Raw genomic sequence first — 25,664 nt, 5'->3', positions numbered from 1 at the left:
ATCTAACTTATTAATCTTTTTCTAATTACATTGCAAGTTTACGACTTCCATTTTCCTTCACTTTGTTCCTTTTTAAAAGTAACATGTAAATTTCGATTAAATGCGAGATATTTTTCGCTATTTCTAGCGAATAATCGAGAATGTATAGTACACCCTTGTTCTGTTATTTTCCTCGCCATTGTCCCGCGTGAAAAATGAAGCGACACGTTGATCGCCTTTACGTGAATGGCTATAAAATTATACAAGATATTTTGCGACACCCTGGTTGCCAGCAACAGGAACAAAAGGCCAGGTTATTCTCTAAGCAAAAAAACGCGGTAATTCATGCGGCCCATACAAGCATTATTCATTAAGTCCATTAGCGTCCAGAAACGCGATTTTGGAAGCTTTTAGCCATTGAAGCGAAATTTAAATATCTTTTAAATCCCGAACGAAAATTTTCTACGTGTAAAAAGATCTTGTAAATTGAGAGAAATAATTTGTTTCACTCATATAGCAAATTATATACGTAGTATCTCGTACTATCACAAACTGGGTAATTTATTCGATTAAATTTATCAAACGTTTATAATTAACAGATTTTTACGGTATCTTTAATATTAATTTCTCAGAAGCAGAGATTTTCTTCACAAAACTTGCTTCGATTTATCGCTAAAAGACATAACTTTGGGCCGAGTAGGTCGCCACTCTTTTCAACCATGTTATGTTAAAGTATTAGGTTGTCCGAAAAGTTTCTTTCGTTTCGTAAGCTGATAATAAATGAACAACAATTTCTCTTTTATATTATTTTATTGAATTAGGTATGATCCATCTGGTTATATTTCTATTATTATGCTCGTGCATAATTCAATAAAACATTGTGCTTCCACTATTTCCTTATAAAACGAAAGGAACTTCTCGGACAACCTAGTACATCCTTCCGATCATTGAAGAATGCTCATTGTTCTCGAACAAGAAAAATGAAATCCAACAGTATTATACTCGTAATGTTTTTCTCCTTTGATCTTCGTATAGAATACAATCCCCTAACAAGGATGAAGAAACGAAGAGTTACAAGCTTAATAAAATAGATAAACCCGTCAAACGCAACCTTTAAGTCTCGCCATAAAAACGGACAAAAGAGGAAGAACCGCAAGTTGGAAGCTACTCAGCCAATCTGAAATTAACAGAGGTTAAAGTTGATGAAACGGTGGCTGAAGCAAAGCCGTTTATGGCTCAGTCGTTCGAGGTTGCATTCTCGAATTTCATGACACCGTGCGAATCGGCCGCACCGGTTCGTCGAACAATGGCTCTTCCCGCGTTATTAAGAACGCTTCGACGAATCCGGTCCGCCGAATAGTCGGCGCGAAACTCGACGAAAGTCCGATACAATCGCGCTCGTTGATGCGGTCAACTTGGCGCGTTAACAAAGACATTCCCCGGCAACTTATTGGAAAGTCGACGTCGAAGGTGGTAAACCGTGATTAGCGACGACGTGACGTAAACCTTCGGGTGGCCGCCTCCTAGGCGAGGAACTAGAGTTGGCTAGAGTTTAGAAAACGACGTCTTTCCCGATCCGATACACGAAACCTCTCACTGAGGATCGAACGTAAAGTTTCGCGAATTTGTTCCACCCCTCGCACTATTCTCGCTCTTCTTCTTCCCCTTTTTCTCGAACGATGTTTCGAAAAGGAGATTGAAAACACGGTGCAATCGTTTCGCGAAGGCAGGATATTTCGAAAGGCAGATTCTTGTTAAAAGTGTTTGTGATGTTACCGAGTATCGAAATTGAAGGCAGAAGTTTGATATTTCGTGTAGGTTAGAAGTTAAGCGGTTGGAAATCTCCGACAGAAAAGTATTGTAAACAGTGAATATTTTCTTTATTTTTCGAATCGTTTTATTTTAATAACGAGAATCCAGCGAATTTCGATATTTTCCAAACACAGAAACCACAGCGAAAGAGGGAGTTGGGAGTAAAAGGTATTCGATACGTTTCTGAGAAGTCGAATTTCGTTGTTTTGCCGAGGAAAATATTTTTCAAACGCGAGTAAAAGATCATCGACAGACCCGATGAAGAGACAGTTTAGCCTAGAAATCGCAAAAAAATATTCAGTCTCTTTTACCCTATAAATATTCACCGCTTCCGAAAGATTAAATTACCTTTTATTTGCATAAAGAGAATTAGACATTGTATGGGAAAAATCATTTATAAATTCCACAGATATAATTTTGTTCCAAATTTTGCAAGCTCTTCAAACAGGCGAACTTTATCTGTAATGTAACGAACGATTCTTATAGGAAATTGCATAGAAATTGGAAAATTTTATTTCGCGACAAATTCTACGCCAGTAAACCACACGCTTACAAAGTCGTGGACGTAGAGTTCGAAACTTCCGTTGGCTAAAGAAACGAGGAGAAAGAGAGAGAGAGAGAGAGAGGAAGACGTAAGAAGTGTCCCAAGGCGACAAGGAAACATCTTCCTGAATCGTGCCTTTCCGTGGCCACAGTTCTCTCTCTGAGTCGTCTGCTTTCCCTCTCGTCCCTCTTTCTTTTATTTTCCTGTTTATTTTCCTTTTTCTTCTTTTCTTCTTCAATGCCTACGGCCACGTGTACTAAGCGCAAGCAACGACGACACTCGCCGGTCAACACGTTTCCACGTTTCGCGGAAACCGCGGACCGGTTCACCGGAAGGCAAGCAACTCCTGGTCGACGACGGTCAACGTCTTCGTTTTTCATCGTGAAATATTAAAGGCTCGTCAAAAAAGAGAAACGTCGTTCGAACGACGAACGCAATATTTCTGGCCGTTTCGATCGCAAAACGATCCTTCGCTTCTGGTGAAACCGAGTTCGTCGGATCAATGGGATATTTTATTACAAATTTCTATGCGAACGAAATTTCTATTCGATTCGAACGTTAGAATGTGACGGTTTGAATCGGTTTGGATCAAAGAGAATGGATTTTTTAAGCGATCAGATGTATCTTTTCGTTGAATTCATTTGACGCAAATATAACAATTCTTAACTTGTCAGATTTACATTTGTTTTGGAATTACGTTATCGAATTTACGTTATAACTTGCTAATTAAGAATCATATATCGTAACTGTTGAAGTGGTCACCACTTCTAAGAAAACTCTACATCTGGTCTTTTTAGCTTTCTCAAGCACTGAAGCCATCGACAGCGTATAGACAGTAGACTGGGACGAAGGCAGACCATAGACAGTTGTTATATTTATATGTATTAAAAATATCGTTTCATGCTCTGGCATCGCAATAGTCAAGACAAACTATCTTTCCTTCTCATTCGTGTTTAACGTCCAATCTGAATATAGATTTTCTAAAATTAAAGGCGTGGAATTACAATTTATTAAGTCACGTTCATGAAGCATTTGTTGATTAAAAATAAGAAGAAGCGTATTGGGCGAGTTAGGAAATTGTTAACGAGAAAGTTAAGAGTCCTTCTTTGTTGCCACGTGAGGTTAATGAACGTTTCACCCTTTCTTGCCAGGTTATACTTTATAAAGGCAAACCTAAATCTTAAAGAAGGAACTGCGATAAGAGTCCGTAGGTGTGGATAATGATACTGTTTTGTCATCGTTATAAAACTAACGGTAGTTTAATGTACAAACGTTAACGGTAAAAACTTTCACAAAAGAGATTCTAATTTCTTTTTATCACCTTCTTCGCTGCAACCGTTGCGTTCAACAACTTTCCCATAGCAGACATAAGTGTTCCTGCGATCCTTACTTCCTTCCCGTATCATCGAATACTTTCGGGAATTTTTTAAATTCTGCTAAACGAAGCTCCCTTAACGTAGCTTAAGATATTTTGTTAAAGATTCCACGCGATGCTCCTTATCCGTGATACTAAACTTAAGTATACTATCGATAAGTTTCTAAAAATAAATCGCTCCGAAGAGAAACAACGTGTTCAATCAACCTTCTTCCTTCATATTGCCTAGCTTTTGCAATATCCAAAGTAGAAATTAAAAGAACGATTAAGAAATCAACGAGCTTATCCCTTGTTTGTTATTGTCAATCAATAAGCAGTAAATGTTGTCAACTTCCTTAAGGTAAAATTCCAAAGAAAGCAAATCATCGGGAAGAAGAACAACATACCCAACAATTAACATTCTTTCCTCATGCCACCAAACCTGAAAGTATCCAACGTAAACTTCAACTTTCTGTATCGACAAGTTTACCTCGGTCTACCATAATCGCCAATAAATGTTCTTCCTAAAAATTCTTTAATATAAAACTCTAAAGAAAACTTGGGTCGTTACGACCAAAAAATGTTCTTATATTCTTTAACAGAAAATTGCAGGGGAAAGAAATTTTTCTGCTGCCGAACTTACGAATATCCAACAAAGGATAAACTACGAAAATCACAAAGCTCACCAATCTACACCATTCTATCATTGCCAGCAACGAATGTCCTTCAATTTTTTGATATAAAACTGTTCTACCACGAAGCATAGAAGTAGCCGATAAAAAGATCGAACTTACATAATTCACCTTTACAAATATCGCCAAATTTTCTTCCACATGACTTTCAATAAGACGAATCACCGTGGAAAAAAGACGGTGAAGTTACACGGATCATCGCCAAGGAAACAATCGTGCTGTCTTCGTGGTATCCATGAAAAACCGATACGTCGTTCGCTACGTCATAAACTGTGATACGAATCCGTCTCACAGCGTGAATACGTGTGTGCACTTTGCCGACGTTTTACTACGTGAACGTAGAACGTAGAAGGTTCGATCTACGATGGTGGGCTGTCCTACGTGAGCCAGTTGAAATCACGCGCGATGAACACACGGCGATCCTGTATAGCGCCTTTGTAAACGACACGGGGTTTCCACGTATCCGACCCCACGGGTCGTACGTGTCCGGAAAAAGAACGCGGTGAACGACGTAGAACCGGTGAACAAAGGGGGTGAAGGGGTAAGGACACGAGAAAACTGATACGAAGAGAGTTCGATCGATGGAAAGTTGGCCGGGAAACTATATCACCTTTCCACGGATAAATATTTTATGACATTCAATCCGGCGTCGTTCTCTCTGCTCCCGGAGTGTGTGTTTCTCGTTGTTTTTCTTTAGCAAACCACGTATCCTATGGTCGACACACATCTTAAAGTACCCTAGAGGATATTTTTTATTATCGATAGACGATTCATATTTATACAAATTCATATTGTAGTATCGTGGACGAGGGGCCTGGGGGGTGTCGGGCGAATTATAAACAAACGATTGCGGAACTTGTGCGTGATGGGGCTAAGACAAAAGACGCGAGGCTAAAACAAAAGACAAGGGATTGCTAAGGGACAAAAACGAATTAACAGTCATTGTGAGTTGAGAAGTCAGAGAGTGCGAATTGCGTTGTCGAGAGAGCGTTGGATTCATGGTGACGAAAGTTGCAAATTAACTATCTACTTGTCTTAATTATAATAAGTCATTGTGATTAGTTCACGTTAAACAACCATCGTTTCCTGTTTAATCATCTGTTTAATCCATTTATCGTACTAATTGTAGTAGATCCTACAATACTTTACGAATATATATTCAAAAATGGAGCCTACATTTGCAATTATTTTATCGGCGAAAATGTAGAAATGCTACTTCCTCTTCGATTTCCATGACTTTTCCACGTGTTGTGAAGAATCAACGTTTCGAACAATTTTTTTCTGTACATGTAAGTAGTAGATCGGTCACGGGATAGAGATAATCGCGAGATATTCGCTAAAAGTTATCGATATCGATGCGGTGAATTTAATCTTTAATTGTGCGTACTGTATTTAGGATATTTTGTATATTTTGGTATATTATGTCCACTCTGTGCATTTCTCAAATTTTCCACAAATGCATAAAAATCCGCGATCTATTAATAAATCTCTGATAGTAGCCAGAATCCAATAGTAACCTAGTAGTATAATCTAATACTAAGATAGAGCTATTTGAATTTGAAGATTATTCGAGTGAATAATTTCCGCCGAATTCGGTTATGGACAATTTTTAAGACTAGTTGACTGGTTACTGGCGGCCTGATAAACGTGCGAAATATCGTTTACTTGCATTGACATCTCTTGTATCGTATACTTCTAAACAAATTATAACGATGACTTACGTAATTATAATGACGAGTGACGGTAAATAGGCAAAGTATACTACGGCAACCCTAGTAACAGTAAATAACTTAAACGATTTGCGCGACTCTCAGAACTCGACGATAAAGTAAAGTGTTATCAGATTTATCACGGTAAGCAAGAGAAATTGGGAACGGTAAGCATCACGCGAAGAAAGTAAATTTTATTCACTGGAGAAATTTCTCTCTTTCTTTTTCCTTGCAACCCACGAGGCAGAAGAAGAGAGGCAGAAAAGGCAATGATGTTCCCGGCTGGATTGTTATTTTCCAAGTCCTTTTTTCCTCTCGCCATCGTTCAGAAACATGTAATTACGCAGCCAATGTTCCTTCAGGTCTAATTTTCTAGCAGCAAAGGAACAGCGAACGCCTGCACGCCGGGCATTTATTACTCTTTTCGGGATACTTGCCTGGCCTCGGAAAAAGATTCACTGTTGCACGTCTGGCACTTTCTCATTTCTTTTGTATTCCCACGGCGACGATAATAGACAAGAGAAACGAAAAAGGATCGACCAGAGGCGGTCTGCTTTTCAACCTCAATTACACTAGTTTAATAACTTATGGATCATTTGATCGTCCGCGAAACCCAAAGGGAAAAACCTTCTCGATAATTCTTCGATAATTCTTCGTTTACCAATTATCCTATTGTTTGTCTTATAATTTAGTCCCATACATCGTAAAGAAGTTCCCTCCTACAATTTTGTGGTAATTAAGTATGAAAAAATAACGTAAATTGTATCGTAAAAGAGTTATCTATCCTTGTCACGATATAGGCAAGATCCTTCTCGATGCTTCGATAATTCTTCATTTACTAATTATCCTTTTCGATTTCTCTTCCCATTCAAACTACCTACATATCGTGCAGAAATTTTCTTCTTTATTTTTGTGATAATAAATTTAAAAGCAATGATGTAATTTATATCGTGGGAGGGACATTTCGTCTTCTACGTGACACATGGAAAAATCCTTCTCGATGCTTCGATAATTCTTCGTTTGCTAATTATCCTTTTCGATTTCTCTTCCCATTCAAACTACCTACATATCGTGCAGAAATTTTCTTCTTTATTTTTGTGATAATAAATTTAAAAGCGATGATATAATTTATATCGTGGGAGGGACATTTCGTCTTCTACGTGACACATGGAAAAATCCTTCTCGATGCTTCGATAATTCTTCGTTTGCTAATTATCCTTTTCGATCTTTCTTCCCATTCAAACTACCTACATATCGTGCAGAAATTTTCTTCTTTATTTTTGTGATAATAAATTTAAAAGCGATGATGTCATTTACATCGTGGGAGGGACATTTCGTCTTCTACGAGACACAAGGAAAAATGTTTCTCGATGCTTCGATAATTCTTCGTTTGCTAATTATCCTTTTCGATCTTTCTTCCCATTCAAACTACCTACATATCGTGCAGAAATTTTCTTCTTTATTTTTGTGATAATAAATTTAAAAGCGATGATGTAATTTATATCGTGGGAGGGACATTTCGTCTTCTACGAGACACAAGGAAAAATGTTTCTCGATGCTTCGATAATTCTTCGTTTACCAATTATCCTCGTTTCTTCGCTTTCTCGATAAGCAATTTATAGACACAACGTTCGAAAATTTAAATCTCCCTCTCTCTATCATCATCTCTACATATAATCTGAAAACTAATGTAAAATTCCACTACGTAAATGTCTCTCTCTCTCTCTCTCTCTCTTCGCATCTGAGATATCTTTTGTACAAAGAAGACGCAAGATACCGAGTGCGAACCGAATCAAGGAGTAACTTTGTAGACCATGAACACCGACTAATGTTTGAAGAAAAAAAGAAGAGAAAAAGGAAAGGTTGCAAAAAGTTAGCCTACGCAAAGTTGAGGGTAACTGTTGTAATTGGCGAGGCTTGGAGTTCCTTAAAGAACACCGCTCCATTTACAATCGCGGCGGTTTCTCGACTTTGGTTGTTTCAGTTTCGCGTTACTTCGCCGGAAACAAGAGCGGCCGAGCGAAAATGAAGGCGGCAAAGGCGACAAAACCAATTACTTCCGCCTTCGCCCAACGACGCTCGAATTCCATGAATGAAAAGCGCAAGAACCATGGTTGGCGAATGTTGCGCGAGAAAAGAGAGGGAGAAAAAGGAAGGAAGAAATGGGCCGACTAAGCTCGCGTCATATTAAGGCTTTATTCTATGACTGGCGGCGCGTATATCTGAATTTAAAAGAAGGAAAGGAAAGCAAAAAGCCGAAAGAACAGAGGAAAGTGTAAAGGGGAAATTACCTGTTAGGATTAAGTTATTCCATTCCGGAGGCCTTTAATTCCTTAAGGACCGCGGCAGTTTTTTACTATATACGTGGAAATACTTTGTTACGTTTATTAGAGTAACTTTCGCATAATTTCAAAATCTGTCGTTTGTGCGAATTGTTAAAACAATATATATATGTGTGTGTGTGTGTGTGCGTGTGTGACGTGGAGGAAAAGGAGAAAAATTGTAAAGGGAAAGTATGTATCGAGATGAGATTATTCAGCTTGCAAGCTGTTTTTCGTTCTTTGAGCGTGATGAGAGTTTTGTACAATTCTCGTGAAAATAAATTGCAACTACATATATTGAGTTTACTAGATTAACGTACCCTAGTTGTAATAACAATTTTGTAATTTATAAATGCAACATTAATGTCAACTTAACTAACGATATGCATATCGGGATTAGAAAGAAAGAAACAACCGAAGAAATGATGATTCTTATAGTCATGATCGATTTAATAATCTTCGTTCGTTGCTGACAATCCCACGACTAATTTCGGTCACTTTACGGCTGAAAAACTGTCCAAAATTTTCAAAGCATCTTCGACTATATTTAAAAACCGGATTCTCTTTTTTTATTTTTAGTATTCAAACTACATACCCAATTGATTTCGTAGTTTTCAGTCACTTCTTAAAACATTCTATCATCAAATAAACTTGCACAATATCCAGCGAATATCTGATCGAACGCTATCCAAAGAAAAAGATCAAAAGGCCGCGCGTATAGTATGCATATAAAAAATTCAGCACGGCCGAGTGGATCTCATGGGCGACGGGATATCACGAGCGAACTTCACTGACAGTTTGTTAAGCTCAAGGATATCGAATTTTATGGCTCCACGGGAAACATGGACGGTAGTCATTGCTAGTGGTGAAAAACCGTCTACCGCGGGAAAATTGAAATCTTAATTCTTAATACGGAAACCGGCCAGTCTTCTCTCCATTTTTCCATCGAAAGAAATACAAAATTTGTAGCGTCATAGTTTTGGGCGTAAAAAATTTCGAGTTGCTCGATTTATTTGACTGGTTTACGCGATACAACAACAAGCTAAACTTATAGAAAGCGGGTATTCACCATTTCTTATTTCATCGCTATTTCCTATTTTAATAATTGACAAATTGCTTCTTGTTACTCGTTACGTTCAATCATTCGTCTATTTTAGAAAATGCAGAGATAACGAAAGAAGGAACCTGATATCAGACGCTTGGATCGTTTTTGCCCGCGACGTCCTACGAATCTTCCGGCAGAAAAACTCGAAACGAACCGAGAAGTTGGCGAATTAAAGGGAAACAGTAACGTCCGTCCACCGTTTTCATCGGTTTGACGCGACGCGCGGAGAAAAGTTGCTACGCTCTAGTCGGATTCACGTCGGGTACGGATGGTTCAGGGGCATGTTTCGAAATATTGAAATTGATCCAATTTTCGGGCTACGGGAACGACTTTTCGGAACGGGAAATAGAGACACGGCGTGCACCGGCTGAATCGATTCGTTCTCACCGGCTCGACCCGTTATCCCGAGGCTTTTTCCGCTTCGACAGCTTCCCAAGGAAATTTCGGATGGACTACGTTAAAGGGGAAAAAATACGATCAGCAGTTATTTAGGGACCATATATCTTTGGCCTCGATTCGTCCACAAAATGCATAATTTCTTCTTTACAAGATTTTTTTTCTCTTTTAATTTCTTCTTCTTTCTTTGCAACATCCTTTCGCTCTAATTCAACTGTATACTGTATCTGTTAAACACGATTTCTCTCTAACAGGTGCCAACACTTGTTAATAAGTAGACTGCAAATTCTTGTGCTCAGATTCATATTTTTGAGAATATAATTAAGAAAATAGAGCAACTAGAACATTGTTTTATCTGCCAAGTATTCTACGTAAAACTACTGTGTACTTACTGTACCATTTATTTCCTCGTATCGAGCGTATTCCGTGCAATTTTGCAAAATTTCAAATTTCCCACGAACCCACAGATATCCGCTTGTTTACCAGCAAGCGAGTGATACAGGACGATTTACTGCACTTGCAAGTAATACACTTCGAAGCGTTCTTTGAAAGGTTTCATAGTCTTCGCTTGCAGTACGATCGAAGTTGATCGTGAAACGAATGAAGATGATTTTACACGCTTAGTACACGTCGATCTATTCTTTGAAAGTTTCGAAGGTGTCCTCGTCGTAGAATAGTTGGAATTTTGGTTTCAAACGAATGAAGATTAGTAATCGATTAGCTGAGAGCTTAATTGCTGGAATACTGGGTAGGATAAAGCGGTTTTGTGCAATTTCCGTCGGAACGGGTTCAATATCCATTGTGGTTTCTATGAATTTTGCTGTGAACGATATATATGGTTTAATATCGGTAGCAATATTGGTAGAACTTATCATTTCACTCACCTGATTCGACCTATTTATATTTTATACGACATTGTCAATTTATTTTCATCTATGGAATACATTTTATTGATCAGATTTGTTTAGGTATCTATGGCACACTTTCTATTTATTATGTAGATATATATATATGGTATAGCAAAGCATTTAGAGATTTATTTTATTGCTTTGAATAACATTTTCATTTTATTTCTAATAGAACACATTGACAAAATTGAAACGCGAATCTATAGAATACCCTGTACAGCTTGCGCATCCACCAAATGAAATTAGTATAGCCAATTGTACCGTCGATCGAATAATTTACCCGAATTCGAAGATTACAGGGAGAATCGATGTCATAGAATACCCGTTTCGTACTCGAGACTCGAACAGTATTATAGCAGATGCAAACTACGTAGGATGTTCGTGAATTAAAGCTTGAAGAATTGACACCTAAAATTCTATATTGCGTTCTATAGAAGCGATTTAAATTTTAGGCTGTTAGTTTTAAATGAAATTTTAGGCTGCGAAGTTACCTGTAAATTAGCTACCTCCAACTCGAATTAATTAGAAGATGCAAATATTCACACAATGCCAATAATACGCCAAACTACGTAAGATATTCAAAGTATCGCATCGTACGTTTTAAAATTAGAATATTTCATAGGCAAAACAATTTTCTTTCTAGGATACGTTTAAAAAAATTGTTTTAATTATTTATAAAGAGACTTGTTTGCCTAAATATCTTCCTATGTGACGATTGCGAAGCAACCGCGTAAGAAAGATGCATCTTATCAAAAATAAGCAACTAACTGTCCGAATATTTTTGGAAAATGTCTCGACTCACGCGTCTCCTCGTCTTCGAGACGCGAAAACTATGGCTCACCCTTAATTGCACGATCGTGTTATCGTTTTTAGGTAGCGTTACCACGCGAAAAATCAGCTAACAGTTAGAGAGGCTCGAAAGAGCGAAACTATTTACGGAGGTCGAAGATCGCGCGTAATACTCTTAAAAACCGCGGTAATCGCAAAAACAATGGAAATTGCTCTCAGGCTAGGCTTTCATGGACGACCAACAATTCGCGAAACCGCTAAAAGTAACGATTCGCGACCGCGAGACTGTTAAGTCCGGCAAGACAAGTTATTTGCCGAGGAGAAATTTCTTCGAGGGTGTTTAACTCGCCGGAGAATTCCCGTTTTCCAGCTTCGTTTTCACCGCCAACTCATTACCTTGGAATTTCTCTCGCGATAGAATCTGCTCTTACCTGTACGTACACTGCTTTATGTGCTACAAACGTAAACGCTGCGAAGCTTATAAATTTTGTTTACGTTGAAATTACGATAAATTAAAACGATTCGATGGTGAATTGTTTGTGTTTGCCAATCTCTGACCTTTGGTATCCGGAATTTGTGTAATTGGCGAAAGGAGGTCGAATTCATGGTATCGGTTAAACAGTGATTAATATACTTCGGCTAATTGGTTGGGCGAATTTGAAGGACAAAGTGGAGAAATTTTAATAGAAGCGTTAACAGGAGGTTGGTATGAAATGAACATTTCTTATCTTCCAAGTATAATGTGAATTTTATAGTGGTTCAGTGGTCCTGGTAACGATAATTCCAACGTTGATCAATTTCAGTAGTATAGACGAATAATTGATCGGACAAAGATTTTACTTCGGTTTATCATTGCTACAGCAACGTACTGTCTCATTATTTGCTCGATTTGTATAATCAGCTTAATACTGAGGATTCCTTGGTGTTTCTCGCATAATATGTCGTACTTCGGGCATTTGAAAAATATTCATGAGCCATTTATTGTTCGTGAGTTGCATTCGTCACACTGTAGAATTAATTGTGTCTGTTCAGTTCTATTAAAGGAATATCGAAAACGCATAGAACTGAAACATAGCAAAGAGGAGATAAAGTAAAAAAGAAATGTACATTTTTAACACGAAGACGACAGCACGTGGATCGATATTACAGTGAAAAAATTCGCATAACGCTTCAACGAAGTAACAGGCACCTCGAGGAAGAGAAATAGCAGAAGTAACCTTTTTTGGTCTGCATTTGACAAGTTCGCTTCAGAATGGCGCGCCACGGCGAGAAAATTTCGCAATATCGCAGCATCTTGATCGTTGTTTTATCGTCGTTTTATCGCCGTTTTATTACCGAGTTACACAGCTTGCACCGATATTGAGTGTCAGGTTGATTTAAATCCCGAAACGGCCAGCCGCAAATATTGACGGACCTCGACGACTAATTTTTATCGGAAACTCGCGTAATTTGTTAGCGCAGCGACGATTCGTGTACAGCATTTTTATGAAAGACAAATATTTTTCTACGGCCCTGTAATAAAATATTAAAAGCATGCCCCATAAACCGCGAATTATCTCGATGAAATAGAAAGTTCTGTCATGCTATCTATATGTTTTTATTGTACAGAAATGGCTGTCTTTAGAATGGTCATTAATAAATGATTCAGATGAGTTGAGATGGATATTTAAGTGAGATAATATTTTGTAAGGAGAAGTTTAATTATTTTTGCTTTTTATCTCTTTTAACGCTAAAGTTACAAGCTCGATGTAATCGAATTTTTTATGTTCATAATTTCAGATAAACGTGTTTTTTATTATAATATTCTATGGCAGGTACAAAGATGCGATGATTATATGTGCTATTGAATTTTATCGTGTCGTTGTTTTTCAAAATAAGTTTTTTTTTATTTAATAATTTCCATTCACAATTTGTCCAATTTGGACATTTGGTGAATTATTTTAGCTGTTTGATTATCGCATGGGTGGCTACCTCCAGCGGGGTACCATCTTCGTGTTTGTTAGGTTATATCCTTTGTGTATCACAATAAGTGTTGATGATTTCGCTGAAACATTTCCTTGGCGGTGGAGAACTTCAGTAGTATAAGCCAACGTTTGATCGAACAAAGGTTTTTCTTCGCTTTATCGTTTTTCTTATAGAATCGCGTTGTTCGATTACATTTACTCGGCTGCTATAATCGGTCTAATATTTGACATAGCAGGTGAAAATTTCACGGCTATGATACGCTCATTATTATTAATCTCCGATGTTAATTAACAGCGCAATAATTGCATTTATCTCCACGTTGTAATGCTACAAATATGGATATTTACGTTCCATCATGTGTATTTGAAGCGCACCTATGTGAATTAAGCAGTACTTAATGTGGGTTAACACATTCCAGACTTAAATTACGTTCCTCAAATTTTCAGTATTCCTGGAGATTTAAAAAAGGAAATACTGTTTCATGCATGCACCTAAATTATTTTAGGTAAAAATTAATTCCTCTGCTTACCCTTTCATTATGATAATATCTGCACAAATATTAGACAATACCTTGTCATTTCTTTTGAGTAAAGAAACAGCGTTTGATCAAACAAGGGTGTAAGGCGTTTGACTTACGTAATGAGTGTACTAACTTTTAAGGAGATTCTTCAGCAAATAACAAGGTTATAATTAAATAAATATGTAAAATAGATTTGGATAGCATTTCGATTCGATTCTTTTGGATCTTACTTTTGAAAAGGTGTTTGTCTCGAGAGAACTGGAGTTTGAAGCGTGATGGAGGGGAACAAGGTGAAACAAAGGAAGACAAAGTAGAAGGAAGTAAAGAAACGGGAAACACGTGGAAACAAAGCAAAATATTTCAGAGCGGAATGCTACGGAGCAAAGCGGATGGAAGCAGAGCCGAGCAGAGCGGTGAGAAGCGGATAGAAGAAGCAGGACAGGATAAAACAAACTAGGAAAAAGGACAAAGTAGGGCGAAACAAAGCAAAGTAGGATAGAACAGAGCGAAGCAAAGCAAAGCAAAACAAAGCAAAGCAAAGCAGAACCAAGTTAAGCCGAGTTGAACCGATCTGAGCCAAGCCGAGCAAAGCTGAATCGACTCGAGCGAAGCAAAACAAGGTAGAGCTGCGTAAAATAAAATAGGGAAACATTTTTGTTTTCGATTGTTCTTTGTTGTCATAAAATTGGAAATTTGTGGATGTAGAAATTTTCGAAACCACATTTTCCGCATATTAAAAAAGGGAAGGAAAAACGTGAAAATTGAACACTTAATTGTACTACGTTCTTTCAGCCATTTTTGGCTAAATGGTGTTTTTATTTCTTTTCTTTTTTTTTAATTTATAACTCAAAGGAGAATACGAAGAAACGGGAAACGGAAATAATACATAAAATAGAGTTGAAAAACTGAACTCTAAATTTGTCGTTTGGAAAGAAAAATTCGGTAAATGCAGGGCTTTGAAGGCTTTCGGTTTGCCGAAGAAAAAGCTTCTCCAGGGTATACAGTTCAGAAACCTACATCGTTGATTGAATAAGGAAATACCTCGAGAATTTTCGAAACGTGACCAAGAGAAAACGCACACCTGGCACACTGTTAAGGTGGCAAACTGAAAATATCGAACGAACTTACAGTTTCAAAAAAAATGATTACTTTCGTTGCCGTAAAATGTTGAAAAATCTCTCGAGCTTTCTTTCGTGCAATAATTTTATCGTGACAAGAGTAGCAATGCAAAATATAAACAGCCTCTTGTCAACGTTCCTGAGTTAAAAAATCGAACAAAATGTTTATTTCAATATGATACATTATAGTCGTTCAATTATAAGTTTCTAATATTTCAAATTCAAATGGAACTTATACAACTGTTAATTTCTCTAATAACTTACTAGATTTTGAGTCCTTTTGAAAATCTTTTTCGTCTAAATGTAAATACAACTGCGAAGATATCAATGTAAATCGTTTACCAATTTTCCTCGGTATACTAACATTCCCAGTTACGAAAATATTATATCGAAGAAGGATAGCATATTTTATTCGAAAAAGAATTATATGCTCGATTAAGTATCCGGATAACACTTCACTGATTAACACCAGAACTACCACACCAGTGAAATTGACTGGTTTTACAATTTTATTTTAAAATTCCTACTTCATGTTATATTTTTGTTCCGCAATGATGTAATGAATAAAAGAACAATATAATGAATTTTATTTTGGTTCTTATCTATTCAAATTGAAAATAATTTTATATCGAGGCTACTTATAGCAATACCAGTCGAAATGACTGGTATTTGTCAAAGTGTAAAAGGGTCCTGCAATCTGTTTATCGAACCCTAATTAATCAGTTTCCTCGTTTTTTACAACTTGCCACACGTTTTTTAAATTTTTACCGCGTATCATTCGATATGACGATATCAGTTATCAGGAAAATTCCGGACCGATCGTTAGATCGCTAGATGTTAACTCTAGAAATACCACACCAATCAACATGACTGGTTCTACAATTTTGTAAATGTGTCAACCCTCGTTTAGGGATGATGGTCCCAGATGGATTAATAATACGAAAAATGTACTACATAACATGGAATTGCTTCCGTAAGAAAGTAACAAATCAATAAATATACAGATATTCTATTATTACGTATTTTTCAAGGACCAGTCATTTTGGCTGGTTTTGGTAGAAATAGCGGTAGTTCCAGTGTTAATAAGTAGTAATTGAACAGCACGTACTAAAAATATTCACACTGAAACAGAAGAACCTCGTCATCTCGCATAGTCTCAGAGAATTCTCACTCGCACCAACAAAATCGAACAAAACTCACACGAAAATATTTTCTAAACTGTTTCATTCGGATTAATACATCGAAGTTAATAATATATTACGTTGTCGCTGATTAAGCTCGTGGTTTGATAAATCGCGAAATGAAAATTGAATGATAAAACGAGAAATGAATAATTCGAAGCAGCTTGCCTCGACATCGAACGTTACTCGCACTTGGCCACCAAGCATTCGAACACAATTACAAGGCAGGATGATACGCGAATTACGTGGAGGGTAATCGAGACACGGACGTCTGTCTACGTGGCGTGTTTTATTGCTGGCCAAAGCCGAGCAACGCACATACGCTCGCGATTTCACGCGCCGCTGATTCGACTCGATTGCATTATAGGAATACACGACGACGAAGTTGTCGTTCACGTCGATGACGGCTGACAGGAGGCGGGCACGCGGTTCCCGGCGTTGACGTGCATGCCTCCTATTTCACGACGAAAACGAAATTTCGTGCGCAAGTGCCGCAAGTAATTGAAAACTGACTGATGACCGAGGCTATATAACGGGGAAAGAATGCTCTTTTCTTGTGCTTCGTATGAAAGAAATAGAAAGAAATAGGCGAGTAGCGATGATAAACGTAAGAAAGCGGAGCAAAAGATAAAATTCGGTACAAAGCATAACAAAGCTAAGCAGGGCGTGATAAAGCACAGCGATGTAAAAAAGAATAATATAAAGCGCAACGTAGCGATAAAAAGTGTAGCAATAAGAAATACAGGAACGCGGAACGTAACAGTAGAGAATGTGGGAATGCGGAGCATGTCGATACAGAATATAGAAATAAAAGAATGCAGAATGCGGAATGTAGAAATATAAAAGAACAAGTGTACGATGCGTAGCAATTCAAGACATAGGAATACAAAGCAGGGTAAGGTTAGTAAGGCGAAGAGCGACTATACAGAGCATAGAAATGCGATGCGTAACGATGCGAAATATAGGAATGCGGAGCGTGAGAATACAAAGCGTAATTCAATGCGTAGGAATGTAAAGAGCGTACAAAAAACACAAGTTAACGATACAAAGCATTGGAATGCGGACAGTAGCGATACAAAGCGTAACAATTTAATGTAGCAAACTGGTGAACAAAAGCGCAAAATATCATAAACCAGTGCAGGGCAAGTCGCAAGATTAAACTGCGAAACGTATCAAAATGCTACGCGGCAGAGCGGAATATGGCAAAGAGGGATGTAGCAAAGCGAACTTGTTGGAAAACGAAACGTAACAAAGCAACGTTTTAAATAATCCAAACGCGCCATAACGAAGCAAAGCATCGTAATAATCGTCAAAGTTAACTGGGAAACGAGCGGGTTAAAGCAACCTACTTTGCGCAATATTCTGAATAAATTAGCTAAGATTGATAAAAAAAAAAGTGGATGGGAAATAAACTAAAATAAAAATGACAGGAAGAAGGGACAGATGGAACGAAGTAAGAGTAGACGATAATTTGAACATTAGAGAGAAAGTTTTACTCAGACTACGTCAGTTATAAGCGTCTTCGGTGTATCTACCGTTTCCGGTTCTTGCACAACCAGCAAGTCTCTTATTGCGACGGTGATAATGAAATGGAGGTAGCCGAAAGAGCGTATTCGTAATATCGCGACGCGGTTCCACGCAGACGATCCGAGCCTTTAGTCTCTGTGGCATTCTCTATTCTCTGAGTGGCAGCTGGATTAAATTGGTCTGGGAATCGGAAGCCGTGATTTCGGTGTAAATATTTGTAGGCGGTTTGTTACGGCGCACTATCTTAGATGCTCGATTCTAAAGCTAAAGTGTGTTCGTAGTCGTGCAAAAATGAAGTATTTAATAATCGATTAACAGTTTCGCGTTGGAAAATCATAGTACAGATAATTTGTAACGAGACACGTGAGATATCTACGAATTAGTTCCTAGTATTTCTACATCCACTTATTTTCCAATGAACCGTCCTTTTTTATCAAATGTTGTACGTTTCATTTTCATAATTAAAAGTTCATAAAGTTCATAACATAGTCCATAAAGAAATACCGACAAATAATACGACATTCGGTATGCTTGCAGTTAATCAATTAGTGAAAAATTCGATTTCTTCGAAAGCAGAGTCTCAGACAATTTCTTTTTATTTAGCATTTAGTATCATGAAATATCGACTATATGAGAAGATTGTACGAGTATAAGATTATTATTATAATATTAATCACGTAAGATAACACACAACGTGAATTGATGAAATTGCAATTAAGTGAAAATTATATTGACAAACAAAAGGAAACAAATTACAAATATATTGTCCAACTTGACAAATCCAGAAGAAATACTTCAAACGAATCAATGTTATACCTTTAGAGATCAAGAGGAAACATAAACAAAAATTCTACTTTTCCAGTAGAACAACCATCTTTCGAGTTCTATCACACGTTCTGGCACATCCTGTATAACATCAAAACTTCGTTCTATCACGAAACCCTTCAGGAATTACAACTTTAACAAATCACGAAGTCACACGCATCCAATTTCTATACTCCAAGGGGCACATACAACACGACTTGGAAACTCTGTCTCTTCCCTAACTCGGCGCCTATTTCATCAAGAATCTGCTTTGACGCGTAAAGCGCGCACGCATATTGTAGACACAGAGGGCGTTCGTAATCGTCACCGACGAGGAAAATTTCCGTCTCCGCGAAAGCCGACGCGTCACGGTGCCAGAAAATGCAACGAATTAATTCGCGTGATGTAGCTTCGAATACCGTCGACACTAATGATACTCGATACGTATCGTGTCTGGCATAACTCCTTCGTGTAGGTACATTCTGCTCCACATATTTCACGGAGAGGATGAAATACTCGCCCATGCCATCGTTAACCTGCAGAATATTGAGTATAGCTAGGGACGCGACGGGGAATTCGTGTCTCATGAAATCTTGCGGCAAACTTCATTTTCCCTCGCGCTGACCGTTTTACAAGGGAAAATCAAGGTAAAATCGTACCGTTCCATCGAATAGAAACGGTCATATTCTTGGAACCTGGTCGCCTATTCTTATCCATCAGGATTATAAATCAGGCTGAGCTTTTTTAATCTAGACTGATTAACGGTGTTGGTTTCTGTTGAGAGTTTTGGATCTTAATAGCCGAAATAATGGTATAGGAACGCTAAATTTACATTTAGAATTTATATTACGATAGTTATATATTTGTTTGATAAACGATTTCAAAGATATTCATCGATACACATTTGCACGCGTCTCACCACTTTCTTCCATACCAGACTGTTAACCGACTGAGCAATTTGCATTCCTTTGTTTTCGAGACGCCGCGCGCACACATACTTCCACACACTGATATTCACATACATGTATCGCTATTACGCAGCTAATCTAGTCTATCACATAAAATTATACATATCTGAATAGTTTTATTTTTTTTTTTTTAGATACAAGTTATTTTCCATTTTGATCACTTTTGGGATATGATGAACTGTCATAGAAATGAATAATTTCAATGTATATCTTATCAGGGTTTGTAAAATAATTTTATTTTCATGGCGGAAGTCTTGGAATTCTATAGGATATATATGGGATATTTTAAAAATATTCTTTGAATATATGGATTGCAACAAAGGTTATAAAAGTATAGAAATCGTTGAATATTAATTAGCTTCTTTATTATGCAACACCCTCTTATAGCATTGCAAATCCCTACGATTTTTCCTTTCGATGCTTCCTTGAAATTTCTATTTTTATATTAATAATAATAATAATATTCATGGAAATTAACTAACGCCGTAAAATCTCAAGATAATTGCGTGAAATTTCTAAGATTGTGCGCGAAATTTCTATGCAAGATTTAAGATCTATAGTAAAGGCAAATACCGTTTTATGATAGTCGTGAAGTTTAATGTGTTCGGTGTTTAGCATATCTATGATGGAGTTTATGGTTACGCGCATTTAACGGTAAAAGGAAGCGTAATTCTTGCACTCTTCGGTGGAAATTCTTTAATTAACTCGAAATTATGTTTTCCTCGGTATGAAAAATGAAATTTGTCGTGAATTTAACGCGTAGACGTATAGTTGTTAACGTATAAAAAGGTTTATATTAAGTTCGTTTCCTTTTCCGAGCGAGGCAGCCACTTAGAACCTTTTATATCGAGAACAAAGGTTGTTTGACGGAATTCGCAGAATTTGAGAAATTAAATTTATGAATGGAGAAACTCTAGCTTGTTCTGCGAAACTTCTTTGTGTACTATGTTTCATTTGCTAAAGTGTGCTTGACTGTAAAAGAATATAAAAGCTTAATACATCTTGAAGAGAAAGAACGAAGGCTAAAAGAATTGAACGAAGCGATTTCATAAGAACACGAACAGAGCACGCATTTGTTGATAGAATTTAAATCGTTGATGCTATACCGAACAAGAGACAAATTTAATAGAGCGACAGAGCAAGTAGTATATCTTAGAAATTGATCAGTTACTGGTCAAACTTTAATATATATTAACCAATTCAATTTACGTAATCATTTAATATATCATCCACATGTATCTAGAAAACAAAATTAACGTGAATTGAAAATAAATATCCTCATGAAACGTTTAAGGAAGATAATAAGAAACAGAAACAGCCGCGTAAGTAGTACAGTTCTCTATATGGTCAGACATGTTGCGCTACGAAGCCAATCTTCAATCGACCATTAGACGTCTAATTGCAAACATTTAATTGTTTGCGCTCTTCCAGGTTACTCGTACTTTATGGTTATTATTTTAAAAAGTATATTAAATATATAAACGTTTAAAAATGTTCGATTCTGATGAAACATCGAACGATGATTCTATTGAATTAAGATGAAATTACAGTAGCCTGTGCAATCTTCAATTCACGTGATATTATATAGAATCTAGCCACTCGTTCAATCCTTCGTGTTCAGATAAATAGAGAAAAAGGTAGATTTCAAGTATACTTCGATAGAAGAAAATATCTCAATCGCTCGAATTTAAATGACCGCATGTAAATTTCACGAACGTGTTTACATTGTATGTCTCTGCCTATATGGCCATTATCGACGTCGATCGCATTCCAGGATGCATAGAACGCGTAATAGCAACAACGATAACAACAATCACGCAGCAGGTTGAAAATTAATTACACCGAAATAACACGTAGCGAGATGTTGGCTCCGGCCTTTGAAGCGGTCTCTGTTAAAGCGTGAACGGCAAACGGTGTCAAACTTGCTGAAAATTAATTCGAACTATCAGCCAAAGTTTCGCTAGTAGACAGGGTTACGCTCGAACCTCGTTGCGCGAGCATCGTTCTGATTATTTATCAACGTAAAACATTTCTCGTAGCTCGCAATAAACTGGATGTCAGCGAGACGAGCGAACGTGGCACGTAGAAGAGGTCACGTGAAAAATAAAAACCAGAGAAATTCGTTCGGGGTCGTTAGGGTACAACGTTGAGGTCAGGCAAGCAGAAGTTGCTGGCATATTTAGTCACTTCAGCACGTGCTTCCGCCTGACCCGAATTTTCGATCAATTAACCCCGAATATTTTATCAGCGGTTCACAAACACGATCCCGAAACCGCGATTGGTATCTCGAGCGGAGCGTGGATTTTAAAGATTTCCAAGCATCGTTCGATCGTTAATTTCCTCGGCTCTTTGGTTAATGAGACCGAACCGGCTATGAATTTTGTATTTTTCTTAGCTTCTTGGTCTTTCGTGATTTTGATCGAGCAATAGCTTTTGGAAAGAAAATAGGGAATTGCGGAAATATTACGTGAAAGATGCGGGTTACCATTTAATTCGTTTAAATCGAATTCGTTCGAATAGAATTTCAATTTTGTCGAATATTTATAATAGAAGAAAATTTTTTCAGACCAGATATAGATTTATAAATTTTCTGAAATTATAGGATTGTTTCATAGAATCAGATGTTTGGCCACGTACAAGACTATACTACTTGCTCGACTGTCTATTTCCAACTTTCTCCGACTTTCTGTAAGGGTATTTATCGGTCAATTGATTTAAAGTCACAAAAATTTGCGACCAACTTTATCGACGATAGATAAGTTTATGGTTCGTTTAGCTAATAATTCGTTAATATGTAATTATACGTATGGCAAGTGCATAAGCCTGGATATAAATTGCCGTGATGTCGAAGGGCAACAAAATTACTGTGTCTCGCGAAAATTTGGGAAAAAGGTTAAAAGCTTGGAAAAGAAGCGTAATGAATGGAAGGGTAAAGTGAAACGAATCGAATGTCAGTAAAAGCAAAAAATTTCATTTGTCGCTGCTAAAGTAAGTGCGAATCGAAGAAACAAAGCAATAAAGAAACTGACGAAAGATGTAGAAATAAATAATAATAATATCGACAAAGATACGAAAGGAATCGTAAGAAACTAATGAAACTGAAATAATGACCAAATACAACAAATAATCAGAAAACAATGAGAAATAATGCAAACAACAATAATTAATGAAAAATAATAAATGAACAATAATTAATAAATAATTATAGTAAACAGAAAATAATACATATATAACAATAATACATACATACATATATTATAAAATGGAAATACGAGAAAATTATACATGTAGATTGTGCTAGAAGAAATGCAATATCAATAGATGTAATTATGGAGTAATACAAATAGCTGAAACATAATGGGAAAACAAGAAATGGACCGCGTAATGAGTAGTTGGAACCGACGTTTAATCCACTTATTAATAATTCTCGCGACGAAAAGTCAGTCGGCGGTGTTTCGTACAATACAAAACTGTTTCGCGGTAACTGCTGGTTCAGAATATTGGTCTGCCGTTAATAATGCAAATTCCCTGGCTGAAACTCACGACTGAATGCATTTAATTATAACACACGTGCAATTTACCAACGAGGTTCGACAAGCAAGGAACATCGTACACAATTACGGTTTACTTGTTAAAATTAATGCCTTAAGGCGACATTCTTTATTCTTCTTTCTTTTGATCACCGAAGAATGAACGTTATACCAACGTTATATCTGCACTCGACTAATTTAAATACGTATTTCTCTTTTTCAAAACTATATATACGTACGTACGAGGCAATTAAAAGTCACATCGATCGGCTAAAAAATTGGAAAATACCAGAAAATGATATACAAACGTTATTTTATTTGTTTTACGCTATTGCTTTGACATAGACGAACTTGTGTAAGCAAATCGTTTGGTTTTTCTTTTTCTTTTAAATTCTACAGTAATTATATACCTGGATAAATTTTACAACAGATAGAATTAGTCTGTCTGGCTTCTGGAATATTTACATATTAACTCGCTGTTTTTTCTTTAGTTTAGTTTCAAAATAATGACCTATTTAGATTACGCTACAAACAAAACAAATTTAATCATATAAACTAATTATACATAAGTGCTGTGTTGCAGTTGTACGTTATTAGCGTTGTTTTCGAGCCTGGCAAACGTGCAATTGAATCGCCCTCAAACTAATTCAAGTCCACTGTTTTCAAAACCATGTCCGTACGTATCGCGTATGGATCGTACCATATGCAGAACACACTGTGCCATTAAATTGGCCATTAAACCACAATAATCAATCTTATCATCTACGATCTACAACCACAGTCTATCCTTTAGCCAATTCGAACCTTCTCAATCCTCGCTAAAAAAATGCTCATTGTCAGTGTATCCGCCATTAAACCACAATCCACAACCGCTAACCCATCCTGTATCATCCACAATACACAACCGCGATCCATAACCCATAAACCCGCAAAGAGACAAATAACGAACGAGCAAAACGCGATACTCATCCGAGCAATATCATTTATTGGATTGGGTGAACAATAAAATTCATAGCGTGAGTTTTTTCTATTTTTATTAGAACACAAACAGCGTATTAAATAACACGAATCTGTTTGATTTCTCATTGATCCACTGCACGTATTGTATAACATCAGAAAATAATTACGCAAAAGGAGCGTAAATTGACAAAAGTACACGGTCTCAAGCCGTCATGTCGAACGATTTGTCAAGCGATTCCACGAGAAGGGTAGACGGCCGACGACGTGACGAGCGTTTGTCTTTTTTCTTTCATTTCTTTTTTTTTTTTTTTTTTTTTTTTTATTTCAAGGGACAACGAACGGTTTGTCAAACCGTGTACGTACGTGGATGACTCGTACGGATGACAAACCGACACGAAGGTATCCGGCCCTTGGCAAGCGTTTATTTATGATCCGCCACCACCGCTGCGGACAGAACAGCCGGCGAATCGGATTTACCGTTGGAAATAGCGTTCGATCGCCGCGGCGTGTCTCGAATCGGCAATCGGGACCGAGAGATTATTGCTCCTATTTCCCCTGGACCATCGCCCTTTTTTTTCTTTTTCTATCTCTATCACCCCTACATTAACCCCTTTTCTCTTTCTATTCCTTTTTCTCGAATTTCTATTCCTATGGACGAGTCGATCGATCGATGCGTCACGCACTAGTTCCAAACGTTACGTTTCTTTTATAACGTGCGAGGGAAGATATTGATAGATAGCAGCGAGAAAAGATATCGAGAACTAGCGGCGTGGAAGAGATCGATTCCTGCTGCTGTATACGTGTTTTTGTTCATAGATTATCCTCACATACGGACGTTTCTAATGAACATTTCCTCAGAGGCAGAATTTCTAATGGAAATCCTTTGACAAATAGTACCATAGTGTGGTATTTAAAGATCACGCGTTCCATATAATCGCATATAATTTGACAAAACGATGTCTATTTTGAAATCTTGAGGGCGTAATTGTGTAAAAATATTCGAATGGAATGTTTATATATTACATCGCGTTCATAATCCACAAAATAATTGCTCATTTTACACATACCTATTTAAATAATACGCAAAAGCGTATAAAACAGCGAAGATATTGTGTTCGTTATAGCATTCGGTACATAGAGAAAGAAATCTCTGCTTACATCCTATTCATAAAAATAGGAATTTGTATAAATATCTGCGAGTTTACTCGTAACGATGCTAATGAAATTTCAAAGTGTTTCGTATAACACGCGTAACATATTCAGAACGAATCCTCCATCTTCTACGGTTTCATCTTTCTAGAAATATGTAACGTATTGTTAAACCGTTCCCTAAAGAGAAATAAACAGCCAACAATATCGATAAAAAGTATCTACAGATGTTGGAATATTTTTAATTACATTGATACTTTTTATTACGTTATTAATACCTTTTATCGCATTCCATTTATTTTCTTTATTACAACTGATAAATGTAGCATAAAA

General features: G+C 37.1%; 1 protein-coding gene across 7 annotated transcripts in view; it reads left to right on the top strand.

Moving 5' to 3' along the window:
• LOC122572997 (nephrin) overlaps nucleotides 1-25,664 on the top strand; it is a 473,363-nt gene that overhangs the window by 385,564 nt on the left and 62,135 nt on the right. The gene's annotated exons all lie outside the window — the stretch shown is intronic.

Source organism: Bombus pyrosoma, linkage group LG11, assembly GCF_014825855.1.
Source record: "Bombus pyrosoma isolate SC7728 linkage group LG11, ASM1482585v1, whole genome shotgun sequence".
NCBI lineage: Eukaryota > Metazoa > Arthropoda > Insecta > Hymenoptera > Apidae > Bombus > Bombus pyrosoma.
Note: the sequence above shows the minus strand (reverse complement) of the source record. Positions and strands in the feature narration are given on the sequence as shown.